Below are 12039 nucleotides of genomic sequence, written 5' to 3'. Positions count from 1 at the left end.
TTTCCTTTACCTGATTGGTTACTTCATGTGTTACCTTTAATTTGTCCCAAATCTCCTTAGCTGTCTTGCACGTTGACACCCGATTGAATTCCTCTAAGCTCAGTGCACATATTGGTGTATTCATGGCTTTGGCATTTATCTCCATGTTTCTTCTTTCTTCCGCTGTCCAAGTCTCAATTTTCTCCATGTCAGCTAGCTTGATATCCTTATAAACTGCTTGCATTAAGCTTGAGTCCTACATCAAATAAATTTACATTCTTGTTTTCTAGTAGCTATAATTAGTTCCATCAAAGAATGGGGGACAAGTGATGCTTAGACCCTCAGATTGGGATGAGGAAGCAAAATGTGCCATCTAACAAGATCTTTTTCCCTAGGTTGTTAGACCGATAACAACAAGGGAACTTGTCTTTGATTCCAATTGATAGAATTGAGCTTGCTATGGCACACACCAAGAGGGGGGGTGCACCGATAAAAAGAAGGGAACTTGTCTTTGATTCCAATTGATAGAATTGAGCTTGCTATGGCACACACCAAGAGGGGGGGTGAATTGGTATAGTAAAAATAATTTTTGAGAACTAGAGAAGTCATCTGCAAAGACCACGAATTCGTTAAACCTCCAGACCTTAAAATGACACAATGAGGTATCAACTATGTGAAGACAATCTCTTTGTGAGAGTAATGAATATAAAATATTTATAGGTGAGATGATAAATACACAAATTAATTAGGATATATAAAGAAGCCAAAAAAAAAAAAAAGGAAAACCGAAACAAAGAACACAAAATCAGGAGACGACAATTTATAGTGGTTTAGCCTTCCAAGCCTAATCCACTACCTTAGCTTCCTACTAAGGATTTAGAAATAAATCCACTATCAACCCCCTACTCAAACCGAGTAAGTCCTCTAGTCCGCGACTAGGAAATTTACAAACCTCCCACTCGAATGGGCCCTCTAGCTTACGCTAGGTAAAATGTGATGAATATAATGAAGCTAAATCTAAGAGTTAAAAACTCTTAGTACAAATTCTCTCTTACAATAAATACGAGGCTATTAATGAATAAAATAGTAGATTGCAAAGCCTCTAAATGAAACGCGAGAGAGAAAGTACAAATTGAAAGCACAAATGCAAACTATATGCCTGGTAGTTAATCATAATAAATGTTCTTCAGCCATCTTCAACTCCTTCAACCGCCTATTTATAGATGATGGTGGAAAAATCCAAAAAATGAGTAGTTGGGGTAGTTGCGCGAGCATTAAATGCTACCAAAAACTAGCCGTTATGAATTCTGCAAAAGGCTTAGTCGATAGAAGAAAAATGGTTAGTCGACAGAATTTGGAAAAGCAATAAGCTTGGTCGACAGACAAAGAAGGTTAGTCAACCAAGTCACAAAAACAAAGATCACTTAGTCGACCAAGATATAAAAAATATACTGTTAGTCGCCCAAGGCCTAAGGTTGGTCGACTAAGACTAAAACAAGCACACTGTTAGTCTGTCAAGGCTTATGGTTAGTCAACTAAGCCAACCTTTTAAAGAAAAATAAACATTATGTTAGTCGACCAAGAGGAATGTGAGGCGAGGAAGAGGGTGGCCAAGGAGATGGGGTGTATCCAAGAGACAACGGAAGGCGAGGCGAGGAAGAGGGTGGCTAAGGAGATGGCCGACTTGCGTCAACGGCTGGAGGAGTCAGAGGCATCATAGACTCGCTGTCGCGAGGATATGGGTCATCTTGTCCGCCATCATGAGGATGTCAGGGCCACGCTTCATGATTCGAGCGTGGAGGTCGCCCGTCTGCTGGCGGGGCTCAGGGCTACCCAATCGATGGCGGAGGCTGGCAGGACTCTAGTGTTGGATGTCACAGATGAGTATCTAGAGGGTTACGAGAAAGCTCTTCTACACGTGCGGATTTTGTTCCCCAACCTGGATTTGCAACCCTACAGGCCGTACATGAAGGTTGAGGGCAGTCATCTTATGGACCCGATTGAAGGGGCTCGGGCCGAGGCTTCAAGGGAGATTCCCGAGGTGGGCTGAGTTGGAGAAGGTGTTGCCGACGATGCTGAGCCCCTAGCTGAGTTGGGCTAATCTATTTCTTTCTTTGATTGTAATTGCATAGGCTTTTAATGTTTTCTTGATTTTGTCTGGTCTCATGGTATCATGACTTTTTGATGTCTTTTAACTTATCCTATTCCCTTTGTCGCAAAGCGCCTTCTTTTGGCATGGAGCATCCTCCTTCCTAGTGTGGCGGAAAGGTTAGGGGATTAAGACTGTGTACGTGGCGCAGGCTTCGAGTGTTAGAGTTATGCCCCACAAGCCAATTATATTTACATGTAATTGATCATATTTTTTTTCATTGTGACTCTTTATCTTCAATCAATTATTATTGTAAGGCATTATGTTTTATTTGTCATTGATGGTTGTCTTTATTATTTCCATTCTTGACAAAGTCCATAGATCAAATAGGCTCATGGAATATGGTTGTGCATAGAGATGACGATCATGAAACATATTCCTCATAAGCCTTGATCTTAAATGTTCCTAATAACTCGGATAGACTAGCATATATGATGCATGCTCAATTAGGAGAATGTCTTGTTTCATAGACATTGGTGTGTGGACACTAGTGCATATATGTGGGTGCTTATTACAAGAATAAGTACACTGAACTGACCCGCTACAGAATTCCTAATGGTAATTGTTTATTGTCGAATTGGAATTTCTGTGTTGCAATAGTGCAGATTGGTCCTTAGACTTAAGACATCACGGTAGTCTTATATTTGACTGGTTACGCTTTGGTTCTTTTTGGATTCCAATGGAGTCATTAACAAATTATCACTGGGTATAACCTTATCACATATGAAGGCTTGTGGATGTCGAAATAGAATTCATCACTTATCGATAAGATGAGAAGATGTCTTGTGTATTCCGATGATTTCATGACTGAGGAAATCCTTGGCCAAGGTGAGGTGGAAATCAAAAGGTGTTTTGATTTCACCTATCAAGTCATAAATCTGGAATGGATACATAGTTATTGAATGATTAGGGTTTTGTCATAAAACCATACCCTAAATTCAATCGGGACATAGATTGATGAAAGGATTTTACTGCACGGTATTTGCAATTGAAAAGGTCCATGTTTTTCATCGTTGGCTAGGTATTCATGGCATGTGTCTAGACGTTAACCATGATATGTAGGGTTTTAGAATTAATTTGATTAATTCTAAAACTATTAATTAAAGAGTTTAATTAAGAAGCCCATAAGATGTGCTAATTAAGAAGCTCATAAGTTTAATTAATCTAATGAGTTGGGTCTTCATATAGCCCAATAGAGTTAGCCCACATCTAGCCCAATGGTGGACCTAAGGGGTTACACACTTAGGTCGAGCCCGTTCCATAATTTAAAAGAGAGATACGGCCCAATATGATTATGGGCCAGACCTAAATCGTTTACGATTTTTTTTTTTTCAAAGGCATAATTAGGGTTTTTTACTCTATAAAAGGCCACTTAAGAAGCTGGAAAAAAAAAGGGGGGGAAATTCGGATCTCTCTTGGAGGCGCCTAAGGTTTGCTAGCACTACTCGAGGCGTCATGGAAAAGGCTCGATCGTCTAGACCGACTTGGAGGAGTTTGCGCATGCAACTCTACGGATCAAAGAAGGCAGAATCGAAGCTACACGGTTGGTCGGTTCCTAACATTGAGGTTATATATGAAGTGAGATTTCTGGTGCCGAACGAATTATTTTAACAAAATGCTTCACCTTTCGAGCATTTGTGTTAACACACGGGGGGGCGGAGCGTTGATTGGTCAGGGTAGGATTGGTTTTTCGTTTTTCGAGGTAGGATTGTGACTGCATTGATGGCGCAAGTTTTTGGAGCCTAACCATATTTAATGTTTAGGAGACGGTGAGGGGCTTTCGATCGTCGGGCGATTACGTTTATAAAAGTGGGAATGGTTTCACTCCATGCTATCCTCACTTGCTTACGTCTTTGTTCTAGGAGGCTAAAGAGATGTGGTCGGTGTTTTACAGCAGGAATTTGTTATTTGAGTGGGGTGTTTTTGCTGGTGGCCTTGGGGATGGTAATTTTCTAAGTGGTATGGCAAAGGACGAGAGGTCTGCGGTTGAGTGTATTGAGATGAGGGCAGTACTAGGATGGGTGAGACATAGGCATGTCTAAAATGGGTGATGTGGCTTTCTCGAAGTTTACTTCTGGCAAAAATGTCGTGTGTTGTCGTCCGAGGGCTTAGGCCACTAACGTTGATATTATCTAGCTGTGGTTGGGGATCGTCTACCTACTCCAAGGTTGAAACTTGGAAGTGTCAGGGCTACCTAGACAGTGGGTCACTCTGGATTTTCATCAGGAGAGGCGGTTATGCTTGGCAAAATCTGACCCTTTGGAGGGCAGGATGTTAGGAAGTACAAAAAATGAGGTCCGGCTATTTTTAAGCGATTCGGGAGTAAGGTGCTTGCTGATAATCTAGAGGAGTGCAACCGTTCCTTGCCTGTGTTTTACTGGTTTGTTTGTCATTTGTTAGATTTCCAAGCACTTGTATCGTGTGACAGTTGTAGTGTGATAGACAAGTGTAAAGTAGAACTATTATAGGCGTGAAGCCTGTAATCAGATGTAAATTGTTCATAACGAAAATATAAGTTTTATCTAGGTACCTTGTTTTGTGTTGTGTCTTGATGTAAGGTTTTTCTGGGATTGAACTCAAGATCCGACATTCTTGTCTGTCTATCAACGCACGTGCGCAGGCACTGCAAGGCGGTCCGTGCAGTCACAGGGCAAGGTCGGGCATGGGCGTGACCCACGCTCGCCCGCAGCCCCAGTGGCCTGTGCCGCCCAAGCACACCCCATGGGCCCCTAGCCGCGCCCCTTAGCCCTTATGGCCTGGCAGCATGTGCGACATGATGCTCAACCGCCTCCTGTCCCCTCCTACTACCTCAGGGCCACATTCTGACCCTTCCCCGGGGTGCACGATGAACACCCCGGCCGACCCTTCGATGGCCCGTTGCGATTTGTGCCCTCGGGTTGGGTCTGACAAAATTGTTTGACAATTTTTGGGGCCTTTTCAATACGATCCATGAGTGTATGACACCTATGGGTCGTGATTGAAATGGACTAGGGCCGTTAAATGGGCGTTTTGTTAATTATTAGGCTTCTAGTGCATGTTTGACATGCATTGGTTGATCCAAGGCCAGTTGAGCCTTGTTAGTTGGACTAATGAATAAAGCCCAAGCCCAAATACAATTGAAACACTTTTAGTTTTCCAAAAAATTATACAAATTTCAATTTATAGAAAAATGTTTCAATGAGATTGATGCAACAATTAATTAACATAATCTGAGTGAATCAATGTGATTGATTGCATGGGTGTATGGTATGGATCGAGTCGACCACTTATTTTACGTTGAGAATGAATGCTTGTAATTCTGGTTATTGAAATAGGGCCTACATGTCCTGCCTTTCTTGTACTCTGATGTATATTCTCTTCTCCTCTCACTCCCCCCGAATGTAACTCAGGGTTTCTAATTCTATGTAATGTATGTAGAATAGAATAAAGTAGTGATAGTTGTAGTTTGTATAAAGAGCAAGAGATGGAGCCAAATTGAAGTCAAGATTCAAATACCAATGAAGGCTTGAAGAATGTGCTTGAGAAGCAAGTTGTGATTCTTTACCTAGGTTTGACCCCGCTAACTTCCCTTCTATTGCTCGAGGGGGCTAGCCGTAGTTATCCATACCATACACCGGTTTGAGTCATTTTTTATGCATTATTAATTTGATTAATTGCATGTGATGAGACCTAAATAAATAAATAATAAATCTCTCATTAATATTAAGTCAACTTGCCTTCCATCATTATGAGGCATTAGGGTCCTAGCTGACACTTGACTTGTTGAGTCACTCAAGGTTAGTATCCCTTATGGATGCCTTTGTCTCATGGGCGATAAGATGTCCCTGAATGATGGGTTCGACTTAACTAGAAAGGTGGGGTTTGTTAAGTCACTCAAGGCCTTGCTGAGTATAAAGGCAAAGATTGGGAGTCACATAAGATGTGCTTGACAAGGAGTTGTCAACCCAATGAATCTAGGAGTTACATGGAGATGCAATTGGTAGCAAGTACCTACCTAATCGATCCTAGCACAATTTGTTGAGTCACTCAAGGTTGTGCGAGGGGAGATGGGATCCTAGCCCATTAGGAAATCTTCCAATGGGATTTCCTAAGTTATGTCTTGAGGGTGGCGAACTCGTAGAAAATAGTGGGAGCAATCATAAAATGTTACTTCTTACAATTTATGATTTCGTAATTAAATATGATTAAAACATTTATCTCTATAATTCAGTTGTTGATCCAGAATATCTGGAAACATGTCGATAAGATCAATACTCGAGGGCAATAATACTTTCAACGGGACTAATTTCTATGACTGTGAGATCATCTTGGGGATAATCCTCACGTATGATAAGATTTTCTATACGATAGAGAGATATCTTCTTGCGAAGCCACTAGTTGGGTAAATAGTAGCACATAAGGCCTGGACGATGCACGAGGGTGATATGATCATCGCTTGGTATATCATCTTGACTGCCATGACCCCAAAACATAGGTCGCAACATAAGAGTTATGATGCCTATAAGATCATGGCTAGGCTCAAGGATCATCTGTTAAGAAGCATGTCATATAGATGATAGGTTTTATCAACAGGTTACTAGAGCTGAACTTGGGTATGGATTCAGAAATTTACCCTAGATTTAGTGTTACACTCCCTTCCTAACAGTTATGGAAGAGACTCTTGGAGAGTTGTTGTCCATGCTAATGGAGGTCAAGCCCAAAATTGATAAAAGGCCAAGGGAAATGTTCTCTTAGTTGAAGGGCCCAAAGCGCACAGGGGCAAGTCCAAGAGTAAGAAAGCCAAAAGGAAGAAAAGTTCTTCCATGGCGCAATCTGGAAGAGTCCAGAAGACCAAAACTCGAAAGGGCAAGAAGATTTGATCTATCTCAACTGTAATAAACCGAGAGGTGCAGAGTAAGAAGAGTTCTACTCAGGGCATTTCAAGCATTTATGTTATTGGAATTAATCTATCTACTTCTGATCAGTCCACATGGGTACTAGATACTGGATCTAATGCTCATATTTACACTTTCGTGTATGGGCTTAGGAGTACGAGGAGATTAATAATGGGAGAAGTGTACCTACACATGAGAAATGGATCGAGAGTTGTTCCATTAGTTGTAGGGACCTATTTATTGACATTGCCCACAGGGCTTGTATTGGAGTTACATAGCTATTACTACAATTCTAGTTTGACTAGGAATATAATTTCTAATTCTTGTTTGACAAGGATGGATATTCATTTTTATTTAAGAACAATAGTTGTTCATTTTATAAAAATGAGTTGTTTTATGGTAAAGCAACAGTACGTAACGATTTGTATGTTCTTGATGTTGATACTCCTATTAATAACATAAATATTAAGCGACTTAAATCAGGTGATTTAAATAGCACTTATTCATGGCATTATCGCATTAGCCATATAAATGAGACTTGCATATCCAACTTGCATAGAGATGGATATCTTAGCACATTTGATTATGAATCATATGGTGCTTGCGAATCTTGTTTGCTTAGCAAGATGACTAAGTCTCCTTTTAAAGGAAAGGGAGAGAAGGCCACAGAAGTGCTAGGGTTTGTGCACACTGATGTGTGTGGGCTCATGTCCACCCAAGCTCGAGGTGGGTATGTCTATTTCATAACCTTTACTGATGATAGATCACGTTTTGGTTATGTGTATCTCATGAAACACAAATCTGAGGCTTTTGAAAAGTTCAAAGAATTCAGATTTAAAGTATAGAAACAAACTAGGAAAAGTATCAAAGTACTTCGATCTGATCTAAGTGGTGAATACTTGAACAGTGAGTTTCTAGATCATCTGAAGCAGAATGGGATTCTCTCACAATATACTCCAACTGAAACACCGAAGTTGAATGGTGTGTTTGAAATGAGGAATAGGACCTTGTTGGACATGGTCCGGTCTATGATGAGTTGCACTGAACTCCCCATTTCATTTTGGGGATATGCACTCCTCACCATGATCTTTGTTTTGAAAAAGGTTCCAAGTAAGTCAGTTACTCAGACTCCATATGAGATATGGAAAGGAAAGAAGCCAAATTTTTCTTTACTTAAGATTTGGAGTTCTGGAGCTTATGTCAAGCATGTCGACAATAATAAGCTAGAAACCAAATCGATGAGATGTCTGTTTGTGGGATATCCAAAAGTGACAAATGGATATTACTTTTACCACTCATATAAACAAAAGGTGTTTTGTTGCCAAGCATGTGGTATTCCATGAGAATGAATTCTTAGATGTTGTGGCTAGTGGGAGGAATGTTAAGCTTGAAGAGATTCGAGGTGAACCATAAACAAATGCTCCCCTCCAGGAACTCGAGGAAGATCAGACACAAGATGATGTGTTAGTTCTCCAACCTTCTACACAAGAACCTCATAGCTCGACGAGGGTTCATTGCGAGCAAGAGAGATATGGATTTCTCATCTCGTCACATGGAGATGTGCTTCTAGCTATGAATGATGAGCCTACTACCTATGATGAGACAATGTCTGACATTGACTCTGGGTTAAGGAAGATGGATGACAAAATAGATTTCCTTAAAGAAAACCTAGTCGAGGATGTGTATATGACACAGCCTGACGATTTTGTTACCCATGAACATGCAAATAAGATTTGCAAGTTGCAAAGGTCCATTTATGGACTAAAGCAAGCATCCCAGAGTTGGAATCAATGTTTTGATGAAAAGATCAAAAGGTTTGATTTTTCACAAAAGGGAAGTTGATCATTTTGTTTACAAGAAGGTTAGTGGGAGCGCAGTTACCATTTTTAGTCCTATATGTGGACAATATATTTCTCATTAGGAATGTTGTTCCCATGTTGCAATCAGTTAAAAGATGGTTTTTAGAATATTTTCTCCATGAAGGATTTGGGAGAAGCAACCTATATTTTGGGAATAAGGATATATAAAGATAGATTCATGAGATTGCTAGCACTCTCCCAAAGCGCATACATTGACAAGGTACTAAAAAGGTTTAGCATGGAAGATTCTAGGAGGAGAAATCTTCTCATGTCACATGGAATACATCTCTCCAAGGCTATATGTCCAAAGACACAAGATGAGAGAGATAGGATGAGTCGAGCACCATATGCCTTGGCTATTGGCTTGATCATGTATGCCATGTTATGTACAAGGCCTGATGTTACATATGCTTTGAGCATATGTAGTAGATATCAGGCTGATCCAGGTGAGAAACACTGGATTGCAGTTAAGAACATCCTTAAGTACTTAAGAAGGATTGAAGAGGGGTTCATGGATGCCAGTTTCCAATCCGACCATGATGATTTTAAATCACGTACAGTCGCAATTCATATTCTGCCTAAATGGTGGGGCCATAAGTTGGAAGAGTTCCAACAAGAGATAGTGGCAGATTCAACAACTGAAGCTAAATACATAACAGCCTTCGAAGCAACTAAGGAGGTTGTATGGATCCGTAAGTTTATTGATGAACTTTAAGTGGTGTCTAGTATTATTGATCCAATAACAGTTATTGTGACAACAATGGAGCCATCGCGCAAGCGAAGGAACCACGGTCTCATCAACGAATCAAATTTGTATTGTGGCATCACCATTTGATAATGGAGATTATCAATCGAGGTGACATATATAGAGAAAGTGTCAACGGATGACAATGTCGTAGATCCCTTGATTAAAGCTCTGTCCCAGGAGAAACATGAAAGTTATGTTCGATCATCAGGTATAAGATACATGAGTGATTGGCTCTAGTGCAAGTGGGAGATTGTTAGTGTAGGTGCTCTAGATCCAATCAAATTGGGCATGTTGTACACTGACAATTGCAATCATATTTATTATTGAATAAGGAGTTATTCAATTTCACAAGAAATCATTCTATTAGTTCTTGTTATTATTGTAATGACCGGATGAAACTAGATAGAAGTCCATATGATGTATACTGTAATTAATCTATAAAGATGTGAGATGATGCATCACAGTTTCTAGACATCGTTAAATGTCCCAAGTCGTAGCAATGTCAAAAATGGACATTAACTATTGCGGTAAGACTTGTATATGCTATTTTTTTGCTATGTGATAGCAATGGCAATCTCACCCCCATAGATATGGAGATGCCCAGACAAGTACATAGGTGACCAATGTTGGAGAACGTGTCACAAGACATGACTCACCATGAGAATCTATTTTGGATATATGTTGATGGTATTCTCATACGAGATGGGTGTAACTAATCATTGGACCTGAGGTTGTCACAACCATCTCTTAAGAAGACCGGTATGCTTTGAAATCGTTTCGATGGGCCTAGACAAAGGCTATACGTGGCCGATCGTTGAGCATATAATGAGGCTTATGGAGATGGGTGCATAGCCAAGACGGGACTCGTCTATCCCTTGATAGAGGATGATGTATCTAAGGCGCCTTCAGTGGATATTCACTTTAAATCCATGGCCATGGTGAAAGAGATCAATAAAGAGTTATTGCTTCACTTTCTACTAAGTGAGGATATCTAAAAGACCGAAGAAAACTTATGTGATCGTAATCAAGCAACACATTGCTAACTTGAGATCACATAGGATATATTGACGAAAGGATTGAATTACACGGTAACCATGCTCGTGAAAGGTTATTTGTGGATTATGAATCCTTCTAAATAATTGGGTAGGCATGATGCCTTGCTAGAGGCTAATCTTATCTTATATGTTCGTACCGACACATTGCCAACATATTCGGAAGCCTAATGAGTCATATATAATAGGTACGGTCCCTGGCTTAAACCAAGAGAGCAGACGTATGGTTAAGTGGGACACTTCAGCAAGAAGTTGTGCCATTGTAGATTCTCACGGAAAAAGAACAAATAGACATAATGATGTCGATATGACGAGGGGTCGTCATAAAGGAAAAAGTTTCCTAAAATGACAATTAATTAAATTATGAAGGAATTTCTAATTTAATAATTTTTCATTTGTTAGAGTGGCAAATAGGAAATAAAATATATTTAGGCTTAAATTAATATTTGGACTAAATTGGATTTGGGTTAAATATTATATTTGGACTAAATTAGATTTGGACCAAAATATTTTATTTAAACTTATAATTAGATTTGGACCGCTTAACTAAGTTTCTTGTTGGACTAGAATAAACTCATTTAATTAAGTTCCTAATTGGACTAAATTAAATGGGTCAGCCCATATCCAATAGGGTTTAAGAAACCTTAGAGCTCCTTATAAATATCCTTTTATGGGTTGCTCAAAATATATGAGAGTGATTATTTTATGTGATTTTTCAAGAGTTGAAAAACGAATGTCGTTCACTCTTCCCCATTTCTTTTTGCATCAATACAAAACGAGGGCGTTCTTTTCTGTCCGTACTCAAGCCGTGAAAAAGGAAAAGGAGCTTGCACTTCTATTCCACTCTCATTGTCAATAGACACATGTTGCGTATCACAAGTTAGAGGCTGGACACTTGGACTATTGAAATTCGCGAACGACTCAAAAATCTAAAGGTTAGATTTATTTTATTTTGTATGTGAATGATTTGATTTCGACGTTGATCCAATCGCTGGGATCAGAGTAAGGTTCAAAAATTTTGAACTACACTGCTTGCCTCATAGCGATTTTGCTTTACTTTCAAGACCATCCCAGGGCCATTCCCCATGCCACCCCTTTCTGATTTTCATCCCATTTTCTTTCTTACTCATTTTTGGCATCCCATAAACTTTCCCACGAGTGCTAGCTCACCCCAAAAACCCATGAATTCATCCAGATCGAAACATTTTGTGGTCCCATTGAATTTTACATAAAGCTTCTCTTTGTTTCTATGTGACCTTATAGGTTCACTAAGAAGATAGCAAAAGGCAATTAAAGAATCTTTCTCCAGATCAAACTCTTTGATTAAGATTCGTAATTTATGTCATCACATGACCAAAATTACCATTTTACCCTTAAA

This window comes from Diospyros lotus, chromosome 8, assembly GCF_014633365.1.
Source record: "Diospyros lotus cultivar Yz01 chromosome 8, ASM1463336v1, whole genome shotgun sequence".
NCBI classification, from domain to species: Eukaryota; Viridiplantae; Streptophyta; class Magnoliopsida; order Ericales; family Ebenaceae; genus Diospyros; species Diospyros lotus.
The sequence above is the reverse complement of the archived record's forward strand: the minus strand, read 5'-3'. Positions refer to the sequence as shown.